Source organism: Talpa occidentalis, unplaced genomic scaffold (assembly GCF_014898055.3).
Source record: "Talpa occidentalis isolate TD23 unplaced genomic scaffold, MPIMG_talOcc4v2.1 talOcc4.4, whole genome shotgun sequence".
NCBI classification, from domain to species: Eukaryota; Metazoa; Chordata; class Mammalia; order Eulipotyphla; family Talpidae; genus Talpa; species Talpa occidentalis.
The window spans coordinates 128,473,862-128,494,211 of record NW_023604295.1 but is presented as its reverse complement, the minus strand read 5'-3'; the positions used below and the strand labels follow the sequence as shown (position 1 = coordinate 128,494,211).

The 20,350-nt window shown below is 38.3% G+C and overlaps 1 long non-coding RNA gene across 4 annotated transcripts in view; it reads right to left on the bottom strand.

Moving 5' to 3' along the window:
* Window positions 1–20,350, bottom strand: part of LOC129146791 (uncharacterized) — a 147,034-nt gene that overhangs the window by 21,478 nt on the left and 105,206 nt on the right. The window contains exon 1 of one of the 4 annotated variants that reach the window (XR_008554016.1): window positions 7,437–7,483. The exons of the other annotated variants lie outside the window; for them this stretch is intronic. This is a non-coding gene — a long non-coding RNA (uncharacterized LOC129146791). Of the gene's footprint in view, window positions 1–7,436; window positions 7,484–20,350 lie in introns of those variants that run through there. 4 annotated transcript variants of the gene reach the window in all.

Below are 20,350 nucleotides of genomic sequence, written 5' to 3'. Positions count from 1 at the left end.
AGTTGGATGAACCTCTGGAAGAGACAAGAGAAGGGAAGAGATGTGGAAAAACTCTGAAGGTGGAGAATTCTCAAGTGATGGAAGCTTGAAAGACTAGATCACCGGGAGAGTCATTGGAGCATGGGTGGGACTTGGCAACAATCCTAGAGCTGAGAGATTGGGAAGAGTCATCTGTGGTGGCCATGGGGAGTGAACTCCAAGTTCTTCAGCTACAGAGAGGGTTGTTGACCTTGTGCTTGGCACTGAGCTCTGAATTCCATCTTGGATTTGTGCTATGGCCACAGTTCCATTGATGCTTCTGTTCAATACCGACAGAAGTAGGGGTACTAAGGCACAATCAGTTCTGAGGTACAGGGGCTCCTCATGATGGACTTTGACTCAGGAATTCTCTAGAGGCTGGCCACATTGCTGAACCTTCTTTAGTTTGAACAAAAGTCTAAGATGCTTCCTCCCAGCTTCTCCCACTCTTTTACCATTTTCCATCACAGGAATTTTTGCTAATAATATCCTTGCATGTTAAATCCTGTGCCTGTGTCTGATTCTCAGAGGACCCAGATTAACATCGTGTCTAATACATACAGTTATTTTTGAAGGGAAGAGAATTGCCATGCTGTTCATGATGCATCCCTGCCCTAGTCATGTTTCTGCAAGATAGTCAGTAAAATGTGCTTGTCTCACTAATGCTCTTTGGAGTTTGTCTTCTTTGGAGGGGGATGAGAACTGTTCAGCAATAGCACAGGTTAACGATAGAAGTTACCCAAAGTTTAGGGTCCCGTGTAACTTATAAAGTGATATTAAATTCCTCACATAACTAAAACCATGAGAGGCAAGTTTGATTATCAGAATATTTATTCATGTTGAAGGTAGGGTTGTGACATTCAGGAATCTTACTCTGTGTGTCAAAACCAATGATGTGTTCCTGATTGTGGGATATCTTGAAAGGTAGAAGGCAGATAATAATTATATGGAAATAAGAGAAGATAGAATACAGGATCTGGCTTCAAGGATTCACAGAATATTTGAGTCATGAGGCACTTTGTGATGACCCACTATAATCTCCTCATTATTTATAATGGGAATAATTATACAAAGTAGACAAAAGGTATGTGACTTGTTCAAGGTGATGCAGACTAGTCATCGAGCCAGGCCTAGCAGCCAGTTCTTCCCACATGTCTGACAGACAGCAGATGGCTAGCACTCTTTTGAATATGCTACTAAGAAAGACTGCAGTCCACTGAGATTCCAAAATCAAATGTGTGAAGAGTAGAAATACGTGTGGATACAAAAATATAGAACCATATCATATCCATGTAATTTTCCTTCTCTAAAGATAATGTTATTAACTGAAGTCCTTTGCCCTTACCATATATGGTTCAGGTATTTCTCACAAGACTCATAAGTGATAAATAATACAGTTACATTCTTATAGATGATGCAAATGAAGCACATGGAGAGGTAAAACAGTTAAGATGACAGAGCTAAATCTACTTCTTCCAAACTCTGAAGCAGGAAATGGCTATTAAATCTTATGTGTCTTTTTAATCTTCCCGATTTTCTATCTGAAAGCCCATCTAAATTGGCTTTTGATACTTCTGTATACCTATTTGCTCATGTAATTTATCACCAAGAAAAAAGTAACAGATGTATTTAATGACTTTGAAAACATTTAAACAGGTGGACCTCAAAATATGTGAAATGAGCATATTGCTGTTGCTTATTCTAATTTTCCTTCTTTCTATTTTTTCCTAGAAATCCCCAAGGCCTTTAGGCACTTAAAAAGCAAGCCTTTGTTTTAATATGTTCCTTAATATAAAACCTTTTTTAAAAGTGTTGATTTATGCAGTGATCAAAATACTGATTCTAAACAATAAAAGCAGATGTTACAACTACCGGACAACATCTGGAAATGTATTGTACTGTCTCCCCAATAAACATTTTTTTAATTCAAATCAAGTATGAAAATTAGCTCTAAAATTTCATTTTAATATACATTCTGATTTGTGTTACCAATAAATATTAATACTCTTCTAGTAGTCTTCATTTCCTTTCTTCGGCTCCCTTGACTGATATATTTTACTGAATTATTTACTGCTATCAAGAGAAAAAAGAATGCAATTATCCCCGTGTACAGAAATATATAGCCATAGGTCAAGATGTTAAGTAAACTAAATCTGTTTTCCCCTGCTTTCTTGTGGTATCAGCTACTTTAATTTTAAGTCCCTATTGCTCTTACATTTACAATTCATGGTAAACTACGAATACATTCTGTAGCGGGATAGGTGGGAATTTTCTTATCCCACCCTCCCCTTCTGCTGACACCTGCCCTTTTGTATTCTCAGTCATAGATATCTAAGGTAATGAATAAGGTGTTTGAAAAGATGTGGAACACGATGGAAAGACAGTAATGCCCTGAGAGTGTGCTATCAGTTGCCGATAATGTCAGCAAGAGAAATTGTCTTTGCTTGCTAGAGGGATTCCTAGTTTAAGATGGAAAGCAAATAGCTGTCATAGTCTCACCTTATTCTCATGACTTGACTCTGAAATCATATTCATGTAAGATTCACAAACGAATGCCCAGATGAAACTGAATGTAGCCCTTCTGGGATGGAGGAAAGGAGAAGAAAAATGAACCCTTTGATGTGAGCAAAAGGGCAGAGACCAAAGAACTATGAGGCATGTGAGAAGAACTCAGCAGTGTCCAGTAGATTTGATGGGAAGGACTGATAACCTGGGGAACATCAATAAAGGATATTTTGCCCTATTTTCTGGACTCTATATATTGATCTTATCATATGTATAGACTTTCTTTCTTGGTATGGAAATCTATCTTCATTCCTTTTTCAAGATGATATAGATATAGTTAGGGTTGTTTTCAAAATTAATGAGCCAATAGTCATGTATTTTAACCATAACTGAATTTTACAAAATCACATAAAATTCAATAGGACAGAAATTGAGATAACATTCCAACCCCTTGATTTTACATATGTGGAAACTCATACTCAAAGAAGTGAAACAATTTTTCCAAGTTCATATCATTAATGATTAATGACTCTAATAATAGAGCTAGTTTCTGATTTCTAATTCCAGTTTTCTTATTGCAGTAAAGTGTCTTTGGGTGGCTATAATAGAATTCCATAGACCTGGGTGACTTATAAGCAACAGAAAATTATTTCTCACCATTCTGGAGGCTGGAGAGTCCAAGATCAAGGTGCTGGCTGATTTGGTGTCTGATGAGGATCTGCTTTCTGCTTCATGGATGACTATCTTCTCAGTGTTCTCATATGTGGAAGGTGTGGGGAAGCCCCTGAAGTCCCTTTTATAAGGTACTAATCTTATTCATGAGGGTTCCACCCTGATGACTTAATCAACCCTAATGCCCTCATCCCCTATGCCATCACCTTGGAGGTGAGGATTTCAGCATAGGAATATTTTGGGAGGGGGTGAAGGGGATGCGGACATTCAATCTATAGCATAAGTGAATTTTCTGTGAGGAAACCAAGCAGATCAAATAAAACCATAGTGTCTGTGGTGACCCACTCATTACTTAAGACAATGAAATAAGAGAAAAGGAGGCCAGAAGGCATTGGGCCCTCCAAGAGGAGAAATTCAGGTGGCATGTGAGAATTTAGGGATAGAAAATGATGATGATGATGATGAAGATGATGATGATGATGAGAGAGAAGAGAATCAACAAGTGATGACTTCAAAATATTGGGAAAGTTTCTACAGGAGTTAAAAGCAGGAACTCGGGGTGGGGGCGGTGGAGAAGGAAGAAATAGCGTGTTATCAGGCTTCTTATAGAGCTTTCTCTTTAAGGAATTTTCTATTCAAATCTCTGCCCCAGACCTCCCCATCTGTGTTCTTTTCTGTATCGCAGGAGGCAGAGCATCTGCAAAGTATATTTTCCTGATTTCCTTGGGGCAGACTTCTAGTAAGTTGCTGACAATGAGAGGCACTGGCAAGAGACTGAAAGGTAGGTAGAAGAAGAGCTAACCACTCTTCAGTGAATGCTCTTTCTGGCAGTGCCTCTGGCAAGTGATCAAGAGCACTGGCAGCAGTTGATGCTCTAAAGCTCCACTCTGGGTACTCCTGGGGGCAGAGAGTGTGGGTTCTGGCTGCAAGCAGCATGATCGTGGGTGGGACTCCAGCACCCTTAGAAGCACAGCCATTTGGACTTGGGCTCATACCATTTCCCTTTGGTTCCTTTGACCCCAGGAATATTAGTGGCACCTCCAGTTACTAACAATAGCACATTCTGCTGTGTCTGGGGAACCTCATTACTATTTTGCTATTTTTATCAATTTTTCAGTCGAATCTGTTTGAACCACCTAGAACTGTTTTTGTTTTCTTAACTGAATATGGATTGTCACAAAGTGTGTGTGTGCTGCTCTAATATCCTTGTCTTAAAAAAAGGTCATAAAGTTTCACATTACACATCAAGGGTTCTACTGCAGAATCTGTAAGTTTATATTTCTCTTATGCCAGTTTGCTTAGAAGATGTAAATAGTGAATATAAATATCAGAATCATGATTAAATAGCATTTTCATAGTAGAGCTTATTGTGCTATTGTCTTAGTGTAGATACTATTAGAAAAGGCAGGTGGTCACCTCTGCAGTGTGACTTGAAGTTGTCAATTAGATTTAATAGGAATGGGTATTATCTCTTGAAAGAAATGCATATTAACTATGATTACGTTAAATTATATCTACATTACTTTAAAGAACTGATATAAAAATCATTAAAGCATAGCTACAAATAATTAAGTGCCATAGCTATAGCTAGTTTCTAGCTTTAATAAATATTATGATGATGTGAGGAGAGAGATCAAGATCTCTTCATGAACAGAAGGGTTTACAAAAATTCCAGTGAAGGAGACCTCAGGAGGCAAAGAATCAGTGGGATTAAGGACTAGATGTTGGGCCTCCCCCATGGCGCAATGTTTGAGCGCTGGGCTATGAAGCTGCCTGCAGCCTCTGCAGCGCCGGTTCAATCCCCGGCCGCTGGTGAGGGTCCCACATGGTGCGCAGATCTCTCCTGCTGCCCGCTGCTCCCCTCAGCAGTATACTTTGTCAGTCTGCCTGTTCTGCTCACTGCTCTGGCTCTGGTGAATTCTCTCACCCTCCTGCGTTTCTGACTGTACCCAGTGCTTGAATAAATAAATAAATAAATCTTAAAAAAAAAGGACCAGATGTTGGGGCACAAGGGTCTGGGAGGACAGAAATGGAGCCTCACCAAAGAGCAGAGATATGCAGGTTGAAATGATGACAACTATCCTCACTAAAGACACTCCTTTGTGTTTATAGATTTTTATTAATAAACTCATAATAGGCTTTTATTAGAATAATAGGCTTTTATGTGGGGGAAATACACATCCTCTTTATCAATCTATGCATAAGGAATGTTCAGGTAAAATGGGGTTGGGCAGATTGCAACTAGAAGCAAGACCAGCTGGTCTTGAACAGCTAACTCAGAAAAGAGAAGAGAAGGGAGGGAATTGGGTAGCAGCAGGAGGTAAGGGTCTCTGTCACTTGACCCTGAACGATGATGCCAGATCTCTTAAAAATTGAGATTTGATTTATGGGGAAGTGCTTGTCCACATTTAACCAACAAGTACCATCTTCATAATATGTGCCCTGGGCCTAGAAATAAGTGTGCTTGTAAGGTGTGCGAGTGAGCATCTCTGCTAGATAAAGAATACCACCATGCAGTGGAGCAGATCATTTCCAGGTGGGCTGGCAGCAATATGCCTTGCGAACATATGGAGATTCCTGAAAATGTTTCCTTGGGCTGTACCTAAAAAGCAGTCAGACGAAGTTGTCCATTTGCTAAGATGGATTGAACACAAAGTGGTTTTACTTTATCTCTTGAGCTTCAGAATAATGAGGCACACAGAGAGATGGTAAGAGGCACAAAGGGGACATTGGAGGAAACATCACTGAGGAGAGTGAGTCTCTGGGAAGGATGTGCAAAGAGGGACACACACACACACACACACACAATCCAAAGGAGCTGGTGGGGAAAATCAGGGCTCTGTTGAGTTTATCTGTGTGTCTTAGCATAGATGAGTATGTGTGGAAAAGCATGATGTGATATTTTTTAATGTTGGTGATGGTGTTGATGATGATAATCTTGAATACAAACATGGAATGATTATGATTATCTATTTAAAGCCTATGCTATGAAAAAAAAAAAAGACCACTAATGTTCCTCATCAATTTGAGGTTAAAGTATCTCAGTGTATTCCCCAGTTTACCTTTTTGTTGATTAAATGATGGAAGAGCAATCAGTATTAAGCTCCATTTCTAAATCCTTCACAGCCATAATGATATTTTAAATCTCACTTGGAGAAATTTTCATCCCAAATTATATTTCTTTGGTTCACAGGAATGTATTGGATGCATTTCAAAGATTAATGAAAATAATAAAATAGGTGTAACTTGAACATGTATATCTTATATTGCTGTGGTTTGTGGTTTCATTTCTGAATGCAAACAAAAGGTTCTAGGAAAAGTAAACTTGGCTGTGTATTTGACTGTGCCATTGTTTCAGGGCCCTGGAGGAAGTAAGATGAACAGAATGTGGAAGGAGGTGTTTTAGCATGGAAAATAGTGAGACAGCTCAGGAGTTCAGAGAACCTTCTAACTGCCCTTATTTGTTCCTCTCTTCAAAACCTGCTTTCTCCTACCTAGTCCCTCCTATCAGATCTGTACCTCTCTAACCTAAAGGATTGGAAAGAATTCAGATTATGGTTAGTCCCTGCAGCATTAACTAGCTTGCATTGTTCCTAACAATTTCAGACATAAATTGCAAAAGGACAGGTCAATGGGGAAAACCTAAGGCCTCAGAGGATATCCACCTGTGTCTCTCTTCTCCACCATCCCAGTAGATACCTGATGCCTTCTTGGTGGCATACCCTCTCCTTGATTTTGATGTTTTTATGCAAGTGATCAGAAGACTTGAAGGGGAAATGTAGAAGGAGCAATGCAGGAGGCAGGTTTGGATGAGAGGTAGAAAGCAGAGCCTGGCAGTTGTACTTGTTTTGCCTTGGTAGTTCAAAGACTTCACTTGGTGGAGTCTTTCCAGGCATCTGGTGCAGAAGCCAGTTCTTAGATCTGTCCATGGAGAGATCTTTTTCTAGGCACCACATTCTATAGCAGTTCGTGTTGCTAGGATCAGAGTAATCATCATATTTGCTCGCTTGAATGATATTCTATCTATACATCATTAAATGTGAGATTAAAGGTTAATGAAGGACATCGTGAACCTTCACTCCAGGGAGATTGTATTAACCTCTCATTTCCATGCCTTTTTTTGTGTGTGTGAATGCTCTTTTGCTTTCTTTATTTCACCATCTCCAAGTATTTCTAAGAACAGAAAGTTTCCAGTGTATCTTATGATATAGCATGATGATCTGTGTAAAAGACACATATACCTTATTTTCTTGTATCAGGCATCCAGACCCCGGTGTTATTCTCAGAATCAGTAGTACGCCAGCTCAGAATGCCCTCATCTCCATGTCTGCTGCCAAGATAACTCACAGAATATGTCTTCCATTTGTGATTCAGTGAGTCAGTTCTACTTGCAGTTGCCATTTACTGATTCCCATCTGTTAGAGGTTTTTCTCGCACCCGATGGCAGTTGTAGCAGATTGTGACTGTAACAGAAAATGCTTTCTTGGCACAGAAAAGGAGTATTTGCTTTCATTGACAAGGTGTAACATTTATGAGTTAAAAATTAATTTTATCCATCTCATTTATTTTATTTTACTCTATTCCAGGCAATTATTAGCATTTAGGTGTATATACAGTAACCTCAGGAAATTCTAGAAAAGGCAGAACAACAGCACTCAGGAAAGCCAATTTTTAAGACTTTCAGGGATATAGCAGATTTGAAGAATGGAGGAGAACTTGGGTTGGCGTGGAAATTCTTAGTGTTTTATGTGCTACTATAATTATCTATTTTTAGAAAATAAAGGAGTGTTATTATTTTAGAGGAAGCAATTTCCCCTGCTCAGGAGTGATAAATAAATCATTTTATTACAAATGAGCCTAAAGTCAATGCTTTCAAATGAGAAAAAAAGATCAATCTGCTCTTTCTCCTTAAGAATGATCATATATTTGATGAGAATCTTTCATCTGATAATGATTTTTTAAACCTTATTTCTTGTTACCCTCTCCAGTGGCGGAATATATTGAACAGTAAAATGCTAAACAATTTTTGAGTTTAGTCACTGTTTCTATTAAACTTATCACAGACAATAAATGAACTGAGGGAACTAGAATCATACTGGATTAGACTAGTTAAAAAAATCAGGAAGATGCCCAAAGGAATAAGTCGAAAACAGTAAAGAGAATGGAAAGTTAAAATGAACTATTCTGATCAGTGGAAAGACACTATATTCCTCAAAGGAACTAAAAACGAAGGCCACAGTCTCATGAGATCATTTTATCAGAGAGAGAAAAGGGGAATAAAAGGAAAGTGTTTTATCCTATTTGTCATGCAGTGAACCTCATTAAATAATTATACGATGCTAAAAAGGAAAGACATGTCTTTAGAATACATGCCATTTTTTCAATTTTGGAAAATATTAGGTGTAATTTGAAACAACCCATGGCTAAATGTACTACAGTGTAGTAAAGAAGATTTTAATAATAGCAGTAGTTTTAAATCCCAACGGGCACACCTAGTACAAGAAGCACCTACCATATATTCTGTCTTCTCAAACAGTGATATCCAACCATTTTCCTGCCTCTTTGAAACATTTGCCTTCATTTGAGAGACCATTCACCCAGAACTGTCTCCCTCTTCTAATTGGTTTAAAAGGAGGAGGTAAGAGAATCATGGGGAAGTAGGTTTACAAGAAAATTGCTGTAAGAAATGTCCCCTCCATTATCACATTTTCTGACTGAGCAAAAAAGTCAACCTGTGTTTTCCTGCCTTTGAATGTTCCAAAACAAAACTTTTTATACCAAAATATTTTATAAACAATATAGACAAATACAGGATTTTTCCCCTCTGTCAGTTTGATTAATGCTATTGGAATGGTCTTAAACCACCCAATGCTTGACTGGGGTCAGAGTGTCTTCATGGATGACCCTGAACATTCACGGGAAGCTGGAATTTTCAGAACGCTCTTTAAGATCTGTTTTCCATTGACCTTTCAAATCCTGTTAATTGCTTGTACAGTAAGCATTAAAAGTCAAGTCTGTCAAAATTGAGGTAAGTGAAGGGGAAAGATGAAATTTTCATTCAAAGGAGCACAGTCAGGATGAAATAGTTAAAGGAACCGTGTCAAATGTGGACCAGGTGGAGATTGGGGAACACTTGTTACCAGTCTGCTCAGCAGAGAGGAAGTGGATCGTTCAGCCTGACCCCAAGGGTAACAGAGGAGATAGTAGTCATCTCCAGGAGCCTTTTTCTGAAATCACTGGGACCCTTGACACTTCAAATGTCTAAACACAGGATAAGTCATCAATTCATTGGGATACTCTGAGAAGATTCAAATATCAGATGGTAGCAGACAACATTTATTTCTAATCTCAAGGCTCAGTTTCCCCTTCTGAAATTTGTTTTTACTATACAGCTTATAATCTTTAAAATTCTATAAATGAGATGAGGCTAGCTTTCAATTTACAAGGGGAAATAGGCATGAGTAACTTCCTTAAAAAGTCACATAGGGTCAACCTGTGACATATGTCATGTAATATTTATAATGTTCCTCCTATAATTGATCTTCAATATTCCCTGTCATTAAAAGGAGCATTAGAGAATTTTCTAGTAAATGATTTTGGGCTGCAAGTCTGTACTGCCAAATTGGAAAACTGGTCCAAAATCAACTCCAGCCATAGAAAGCAGACATTTAGCTATTGCTAGGAAGCAACTGAGAAGAAATGGAAAATTTATGAAGCAGAAAAATCATTCTTCTTTTTCTTAATAGCTTTATCATGAGACTGAATTGGGGCCACCTTTTTCTTTTGGGCAGGGAAGAACTTTGTTTTTGTTTTTGCAAACACTGCTGTTTCCATAGCTCTTATCTGATCATTAAACTGAGCAGAAGAGCTCCTTAACATTCTTAAGTTTACAAATAATTGGTAATATGTAGGCTCAAAAAGTTAATAGGGATTTCTCATCTGTATGTATGGAGCAAATAAATCAAATAAGGGAAGCAGCATCATAATCTTGAGAGAAAAGGGAAAAAGCAGGGCTAATCTAATCTACATCTAGTTCTGTTAATGCCACACTACACTGAGTATGCAGCTGAGCACACATTTGCAGCTTCTGCTAGTGCAGCCAGATAAGCTCGCCGTTAATCTGATATGTAAGGACACAAATAACTTACATGATGAACTAAATAGGCTCGTTCGGTACCACAGTTCGCATAGATGCTGCCATTATGTTGCTATTCAGCATCCAAACCATAATTTTCAGCTTTATCCTCTTGCCTTGCTAGAGTGATTGAACCTTAAAAATACAAATCCTCTCTTGTCATTCTGCTGCTAAGCACTTTTTAATGGTCTGCCAACTCCCTGAGGATACAGACCCAGTCCATTCTAGATCAGCTTCTGTTCTTGCTACTCCTCCTTTGGTCTTAACACTCTACTTACTTTCTGCTCCAGCCACCAGGAAATTACTGCTTGTTCACTCTCCCCTCTGTCTTGGGAATTTCGGATATATTGGTATTCTCTTTTCTAATCCTCCCTTTCAAGGAGTTAACAGCTACATATCCCTCAAATTTCTTTCAAACATCGCCTCTGTGGGGGTGGTGACCCCTAACAGAACTGACAGGTTAGGTCCTCATGAAAGCCATTTATTTCTTTGTAACACAAATTGTATTTATTTAGTGTGTGACTTCCTCACCTTTAAGCTTTTGAGTTGCAATGATGACAGATATTCAAAATATGTTTGTTGGATAAGTGGATAATAAGCTCATGCTTGATCTATTCTACTGAAATCATTGGTCTAGTCACAGTCTCAGAATCAGTTGGAGGCGCTAGGCACAATTTAATTTCCTTCCCTAGTTTTCTTTTAAATACACACACACACACACACACACACACACACACACACACACACACACACACACACACACACAAACCTCTTGTGGTTTTCCAGAGGTAAAATTGTAAAATTCCAGATCCTTCATCTCCCAACCTGCCCCAAGTCTCTGCTCTGATCTCATTCATGGCAACTCCCCATCACCCGGTCACAGCAAAGCAGTACCCTCAGGAGCTCTCTGCTCCCCTCCCTTGTGCTAAAGAACCAGGAATCCCAGCCACCATGTCACCAGTTGGATTGTTCACTCCTGCTGGAGGAAGGACAGACAGCGTGTTCATTGGGAGGAGAATGTGGCCTCGCATACAGTGAAGCACTATCGAAGTGCAACTCTGAAAAATGGCAGCTGTCTGGGAGCCGCCCCTTGAAGATTGTGCTGTGCATCTTCAGTTAATAATTCGTGGGTAAAAGGAAGAGACTATCTGGACACATACCTGTGGTCTCTGAAGTTGAGGTGGAAAATCACCTTGAGACATCAGGACCAGAGCTGCCTGCACCCTTGTGTCCCACTCCATCCAGGAGAAAGTGAATACAAATGTAGAAGAAATAAGAGAAGTAACAGGACAGTATTGTCTAAAAATGCCTATGTTTATCTCGAATAATTGAAAAGCAGAATGAAGAGTTTTGGAAAGAAGAGTTATAGGCTGGGCATGTTCAGGAGGCCCCGGCTGCTTCCGCCCTCAGTGAGGCATGTTGCAGCCGGTCTGGGGAGAGCCTTCCTGCAGCCAGTGTTTATCACGCACCCACCATATGGAAGGCACCAGGATAGACGCTTAGGCACATAAAGAGGGAGATAGATATGGAAATCTCTCTGCAATGAGTTTCCAATTAGGTGGAGGAGAGCAATGTCAAGCAGAAAGTGTAAGAAAGATAAAAATGCATGCTCTGATGCAGGCAGAACAATATGCGATGGGAGATCAAAGGAGGAGGTTGATTCTGAAAGGGGAATAGTAGAAACTTCAATGAGAACATGGTATCTGAAAAGGGAACTTGCAAGGTGATGTGGAAGAAAAGAAGTAGATCTGGAGCAAGGGAGAGCATGAACAAAGGATGAGTTGTGAATTGTCTTAACATTTCAAGGAAATAATTTCAGGAGGATAAAATTATTCACTGTGTCTGGAGCACAGTATGTCTAGACGGAAGGATTTGGAAAGAAATTTAAAGAGGTAAATTTGGCCAGACCATCCAAGACCACAAGACCTTGAAAATAAGGCTAGAATTTTTAATGTTATAATTCGGGAAATACAAAGCTACTGTGTGTGTGTCAAACTTTAGCTAAGCTACGCCATGGTATTTCTGCCTGGGTATCCAATTTGGACAAGAAAACTGCAGTGAAATTAAATGAACACTAGCCCCTCAAAACATTCTCTCAATAGCAGCCTGCAGAGTCACAAGCAAGTGGCAGTTCCTGATCTGACTTCTCCACCCCTCCCCAGTGACTATGTGCTTCTGTACCCCTTAGATAAAAACCTTTTGTAACTCACCAAACCCTGCTTTCTTGGTCTGAAGTAACCCAACTGGCTTTTGCCCAGGAATTTCAGTTCACCTCACTCATAGACCCTAAGGCAGCATGTACCCCAGGTCCTCCCTCTCTGTGCTCTACCTTGAGCCCCACACCATCACCCTCATGTACCATTTGAGGTATTCCAGAAATTCTTCCAGGACTTGTAAGAAACCTCTTTATTCCAGTTTCTCTAGTGAATTCAGTTTATCTAGTGTTCTGTGGTTGAACTGTGACTCACCTCACCATCCAGTTCCCTGTGCTTAAAAAAGTGTTAATTTGAAAAATCCATAACTGTGTATGTTTAAGAAAACAGAACATTAGTTTTTTTCTGATTATCTGATCATCCATTCCACCCCCATTTTGTGATGAGTATATGGAGCAGGCACTTTTCTAGGAAGATGTGATCTCCTCTGTCATCAATCTTACAACCTATAGGAGACAATGCATATATAAAATGAGTGTTGTAATTAGATTGGTTTATGAGAAAGCCAGGGGCAGGGTGATGGGAAAATTTAGACACAATGGTTGAGAAAGCCTTTGGGGAAGATGATGATTAACAAAGACTTATTTTCCTGAATTTATGAATCCAGGAGGAGATGTCCACTGAAGTAATTCTTTTGGTCATTATAATCTTCTTTCCTACTTAAACCACCTCATGCAGTAACAACAACTTAGCATGGTTTTCTTCTTTGGTCCAGCCTATCTGATGTCTGTGTAATCTCTCTCATCTGGCTTCCTCCATGTACTCAGCTACTCAGAAATCCTTCATCCTGGAAAGGTCATATCTAAGAGTGAGGTAAGGCCTTACATTTGGAGCAAATTTAATTCAACTTGGAAAAGCTTAAGATTCTTGATTCTAATTTCAAGTCAAAAAGAGATTTTCAAAAATAAAACTGAAATTTTATACCCATCTCTTGACCTGCCACTGATAAGGGCTGTGTATTTTGGCCCAGTTTTCTTTATTTTGAAAAGTTAAACATCTAGAATTTCATGCAAAGCTCTTGATTTTTAACTGCTGGCAATTTATCTTAAGATGTAAATATACTGTTCCTTCCAAATGAACAAAAGAAGACAAACCAATAAAGGCAAACAATTGAAGGTATAGGTACACACAGCCATTGTCCTACTTAAGGCTGAGCAGGACTGGCGATGACAATGCAATGTGTATACCAAAGAGGCAGTCAATATTAGGTCAATCAGAGCTGCCTAGCTATTAGGGCAAGGGAGAGAGATATTGAACTTGAGCTTGGTAAGTAGAAGAATGGCAGTATCGTCAACTGCACCACTTAACCCCAAGAAAGAGTAGGATCAAAGAGGAAGGTGATCTTTGAACAGGTCCATTTCCCTCCAGTGCTCCAGCATGTGTCCCTGTTCTGGGATTGGCTGTGCTCGCCAGATCACAGGCACTGGTACAAAGGAGCACAGAGTCCTGGGGTCTGTATAAAGAGGCATAGCTTGTTTTCTTGCTCTTGGTTTTATTATTAGCTTCCCAGATACTATGTTTGTGGGTTTTTTTTTTTAATGTAAATTGAAGGTTTGTAGCAAGTCTGAGTGAAACAAGTCTATTGCACCATGTTTTTCCAACAGTCTGTGCTCACTTTGTGCCTGTGTCTCATTTTTTAGCAATAAAGCATTTTTTATTAAGGTATATACATTGTTTTTTTTTAGAAGTAATGCTATTGCACACTCCATAGACTATAGTATACAATACTGTGCAAACATAAATTTTCATGTGATTTGCTTTATTTTGGTGGTCTGGAACTACATGCACAATATATTTGAGGTATGCCTATACTTTGATACATTATGCAAATCTCAGACAACTGGAGAGAAATGTCATTAAGTAATAGCAAGGAAGAATTTTAGCCTGATAGAAAAAGTACAACAGTAGCTTAATACTGGTTTCAATAAAGACTGTATGTTTTATGTTACTTAAGAACATTTGAAATGAGACTGTATTAAATATATGAGTAGCTCTTCCTAAAGCAGAAGAGAACCACTAATCGCCATCCTAATTAACTGATTATAAATTTTAAGAGAGAAGATTAAGTTCTGCTTTTAAATATAGTTACCTGGCTATATGAATATGAACCAAATATGAAAGATTTACAGTAAAAATATTATCAATATTTCCAATTTTATAAAATTTGTGTCAATGCTTATAGACAGTAAAATGTTTTATGTATTTTTTAAATACTATAATTAGTAGACATAACAGCTATTGTCAAATTAGCCAGATTTGCATTCTTGGTTTCCAATTTTCAGTTCTCTAGAGAAAGTGCAATTATTCTTAGCAATGAGAACAAAAGTCTCACAGGATACATGCAAGTCTTCACCTTGATTTACAGCTTCAGTGTTAATAAACTAATGCCAACTATGCTAACAGTCTGGAAATCCATTGAAAAATACCATTGTAAATGACAGTTCTGGCACACACACAAATAGATGTAGATTTGCCTGATTTTTAAAAGGTATTTTACAGATTTGGCTACATAATACTAATTCATAACTGTTCATTTTATCCTGGAAAATGTCTATAAAATCCTGGGGAGAAATTGCCCTGGAGTACAAATTGACTTTACACAGGAAGAAGTCAATTATTGCCGAGAAAAATTGGTGTTGAGGACAGAGCTCCAAAATGGCAGAGGTAAGTTTACTTCCTTTAAGTGCGCCTCCACAAAGCCACCTATGCATTTGTATGTATATATTTTGTCGTTCTGTTTGAACGACTTCTCACTGAGCTCCTTTCCAAATTTGGGGTCCTTCTTTCCTGGGAACTTCATATCAGGGTACGTGGACAATTCTCTTTTACCCCAGTTATCTCTAGATGTAACCATCTATACTGTCTTGATTCTAATTTTTAAATAGCCTCCTATTTTACCATGATAGTGGTTATAGTCAATCTTATAGTGAAGATTATAAAAATGCGTTTACAAAACTGTCTGTACTTCATATTGAGTGACAGAATGAGATTTAAGTTAAGAGAACTTGTATTTGTTCTAGCATGCCACTTATTAGTTGTAATTAGATCTATTCCAACAATTATCTTGTTATTTTGATTTTATTATGCCAATGTATTTTCAAGCAAATAACTGTGAAAAAATTGTAAAATAGCAAAGTTAATATAAATATTAACAAATACTTGAAACCAAGAGTTGGCTCTTTGAAAAGATCAAACCAGCTGATAAATGTTTAGGTAGACTCTCAGAAAAAATAATGCTCAATAGCTACAATAATAAATAAAAGAATATTATTAATAATTTTACAGAAATAAGGACTAGAAGAGAGTACTATTAACAGGTTTTCAGATTGGACAACCTAGATGTGGGCAAACATAACAACACTAAATCATGAAGATATAGAATATCTGAATGACCTATAATAAATAAGGGATCAAATCTATAACAAAAACATCTCCCAATAAATAAACATCTATGACCAGATGGTTTTACTGATGAATTCTAACAAATATTTAAAGAAGAATTAACACCCATTCTCCTCAAACTTTTCCAAAAAACTAAAGGAGTGAAGACTTCCAAACTCATCCTGTTAGACCAGTATTTTCCTGATATCAGGATCAAATATACAAAAAAAGCAAGCTCTGGATCACTATCCCTGATGAATAATAGTGCAACCCCACACCCCCAGATACTCACACACAGAAGTCTACAATGTGTTAAAAAGATTATGTACCATAACCACGTGGGATTTATTCCTGGAATACAAGAAAGTTTCCACATATGAAAATATAAGATACATTAACAGAATGAAGGAATAAACACATGGTCATCTCAACTGATGTGAAGAAGCATTTGACAAAATTCAACACCTTTACAACACCCAGCTGACAGTTTAAAAAGTGGACGCAGAGGGAGACTCCCTCACTAGAAGTCCACTGCAAAACCTACAGTTAACATCACAATGGCGAAAGATGGAAAACTTTCATTCAAAGATCAGGAACAAAACAAGAATCCTCACTCGCGCCCCTTCTATTCAAGGGGCCCCAGTTCGAGCAATTAGTGAAGGGAAAAAAGTAAAGCCATTCCAGATGATAGCAGTAAAATGATCTCTGTTCACAGAGGACATGACCTTATATGAAGAAAACCCTAAAGATTCAAATGATAATAAAACCTTTCAGAACTAATAAACCTGCAGGATAGAAAACGAGCACACAAAATCAGGTGCATTTCATTACACTAACAATGAACAACTAAAACAGGAGAGCAATTGACTTCTAGCTTGATTTTTTTAATTCATTTAAAAAACTTTTTTAATGATGACCATTATCTTACATTCTTGTTTGTTTTTTCACAATATAGAATTTCTCCCCTCAGGTGTGGTCACTGCAGCTTTCCCACCACCAAGAGCACCCACAGTCATCCACCACAGTCCACTGTGCTTGCCCTCCCTACTCCCCTACTCGCTCCTGCTTTCCCCTCCCTTCTTGGATGCCTCAGATCTATGATGGTTTTTCAAGGGTTTGTTTTTCACCACTTTCCTTTGGGCTATCACTGTGATTCTCAGAGAAACTGGTTCTATGTTCTGGTCTATCAGGCAATGTTTTGTTTTCCTGTACCTCTTCAGTTTTCAAAGTATCTGAAAAATATTTTTCATAGTGTCTCTAGTTTTTTTTTTTTTTTTTAAGATATATTCACTTATGCACTCAAGAGCTGGGGTACAGGCCAGAGGTGTGGGGAGTAAGAGGATTCACCAGAGACACAGTGGGGAGCAAAACAGGCAGATCCACTGAAACACACTGCTGAGGGGAGCAGCGGGCAAGACAGGAGAGGGCTTCTGCGCCAAGCTGACTCTCCCTGGCCGGCAAGGGATAGAACTTATGCCTCAGAGGTTGCGGACAGCTTCAAAGGTTGCGTCTTAACCCCTTGTGCCACCAGGGAGGCCCTCTAGTTGTTTTTTTTTTTTTTAAGATTTATTTATTTATTTGTTTGTTTGTTTGTTTATATATTTATTTATCTATACAAGCACTGGGTACAGTCAGAAGCGCGGGAGGGTGAGAGAATTCACCAGAGCCAGAGCGGGGAGCAGAGCAGGCAGAAGGACCAAAGTACACTGCTGAGGGGAGCAGTGGGCGGCAGGAGAGGTCTGTGCGCCATGTGGGACCCTCCTCCGGTGGCCGGGGAGCAGCCGGGGATTGAACCAGCACTGCAGAGGCTGCGGGCAGCTTCGCAACCCAGTGCTCAACCGCTGCACCACCGGGGAGGCCCATAGTTGTTTTTTAATAGAATGTGTTACCTGTTTGCATTCTTTGTGCTTATAATGGGGATATCAAAAAGAGGATATAAATAACCATATTTTATTCTTCCAGGAGAAAATATATATATATATATTTAGGTTATTATGATTTGCACAGATTTCTAGAAGAAAAGTAATCACATGATTTATGATTACTTATAATCATTAATAAATATTTAATTTGGTTTCTAATGTTACTATTAGGGATTTGCTTATTTAATCATTGCAGTCGTGGTGATGAGAGGAAAAGGAGCAACGAGTCAAGCATGAAACCATGGTAGGAGACATACATAGTCTGTGCTGGCTAATTGGTTATACTCACTTCCTTGTGTTACTACAACATAGCTTCTGCCTGTGAAGTGGTTACATGCTGAGCTTCTCAACAATCAAAGAAGAAAACAGGTGCTGGTGAATATGTTGACCCAAGCAGTTACTGCTTTTCTTTCTGTTTTTGCATCTGATACCATCATTTACAATTCTGCCCTTTTCTTTCAATGGTGAAGTCCACAGACATCTCAAGCATGAGTAAACTTCAAATAAGGTCAAATTCCAGAGGTCAAAACATTATTTTTCCTCCTGGCCCTGTTACCTGTGGTCACGCATGCTTCTCTCAATCCATGCAGCTGAGAATGACTGTAGTGTTCATTAGCATCACTAATTCCACAAAAGTGCATTTAGAGGGTTGTTAACCTTCTGGAGTCATGAATTAAGCATAATAACAGAAGGTAACATGTCAAAAGACCATAAGCAGGCCCCAGGCTGTCTTTGCAGTACCAGTTCTGCATAATGTTTCCAGTTGGTCTGCAATCATGCATGAACTTAAAAGAACAGAAAGCTGGAAATTGGGACCTGTGATCAAAATTGGACCTGTAGTTTCAATACCTTGATGCCTTTGAGAGAGACAGCTTAAAGACCAAAAGTGTACATAATGTTCTGTGTTTTCAATATCATAAGTAGACCTTACAAAAAGGGACATACTACTGGTCTGTAACGTGCCTACCATGGATTAGTAGATACTGTAAAACTATCCATTTAAGCTTCATATGTAATCCCTAATACCATTTATGCTTAACTGTGTTTCTTTAAAAAGAGAAATCATGACAATCATTAAAAAAGGAAAAATATTTCTCAATAAATACAGGTTTCTCAACACTGGCATTTCCCTGTAGCTTTGGAAGACCAACAGTAGAAGGTTCTGTGGCTTATCTGAGACTGTGGGTGTGGGGAACAGGGAGAAACCACTGTACTGATAATCCTTATGAAATAGGTATCTGCATCACCTATTTGAGGCTACAGAATGCTGATAAAGGGAAAGAAACTAAAGGAGAAAGAGCTTTGATATAATATCTGAACATCATATCATAGAAGGTGATTAATCAATTAAACATGTTATTCTGAATAATGCTGAGAAAGCTTCTCTGGCTGAAAGCAATGCATTTTAGTAGCAATGTCAGCTGTGGCTTGTGTGCTTTGTTCCTCTTTTATCTAGCATCCTGGAGATTTTATAAAAATGGGAGTAGAAAAGCACTAACATAAATTGAGCAGTTCTATATGTCAGAGACTATAGAATGTGTATACAAACTCATCATAATTAATCTCTGCCATACCTCTTGCATTCTATAAATTACAGTCACCATCCTATGAGGGAATCAATTGAGGATCATGGCAGTAAGATATATTGTTAAATAGCAGGGAGGTGTAATCCTGTTCTAAATGACCCCCAAAACTTTCCATTGCCAGAGCTGGGGTTTTTCAGGAGTGGTACAGTGAAAGATGAAGGACATGGAATGTGAAGGGAAAACATGGAAGAAATAATATGTAAACCACCACCAAACTTAGCCAGATAGAGAAACAAGTGAACCCAATAATGGCTTTAAGACTTGTTTTAAAATGGAAAGAGGCAAGATTCTGGAGAACTAATTGAATTTATGGAGAGCAAATGGGAATACAGAAGTTGAAGTAGGAATAATAGTTAAGGGGCAAAGCCATAAATGATAAAATGATCCAAAGTAGGACTCTGGATTTAGGTTCCTGAAGAACAGATGTAGAATTCTTTAAAATAAATAGAGGTGGTAAAGTACTTATCCCATATGCCTCATTAGAGATAGAGTCCAAAAAAGAATCTGGGTCTTTTACATTGTAGAGTCTGGTATTTCATGCTTGAAAAAATACTGTGTCCCACAAGCCATTATGTGTATTTAAATAGATTTTTACACATATTTTTGCATATGATTATTATCTTGTAAGAGAAATAGCTTGAATTTTATTTTCACCACTAATGGGTTTGTGTTGACTTTGTTTCCAAATTCATAAAATTAGTCTTGATTTTTGTTGGTTAAATATTTTGAAAATTTTAGTGATTTTAAATGAATGAGGCAAAACTGCATTTCCAGGAAAAAAGTTACACTTTACTTAAATTTCAGTTTTATAATCAAGGATTATGAATCAAGTTATCCATGAGATAACTTGCTCATGAATACTTAGTTTTTCATTTTCACAAAATTCATATACCATGTTTATTCTCTAAAATATGTAAA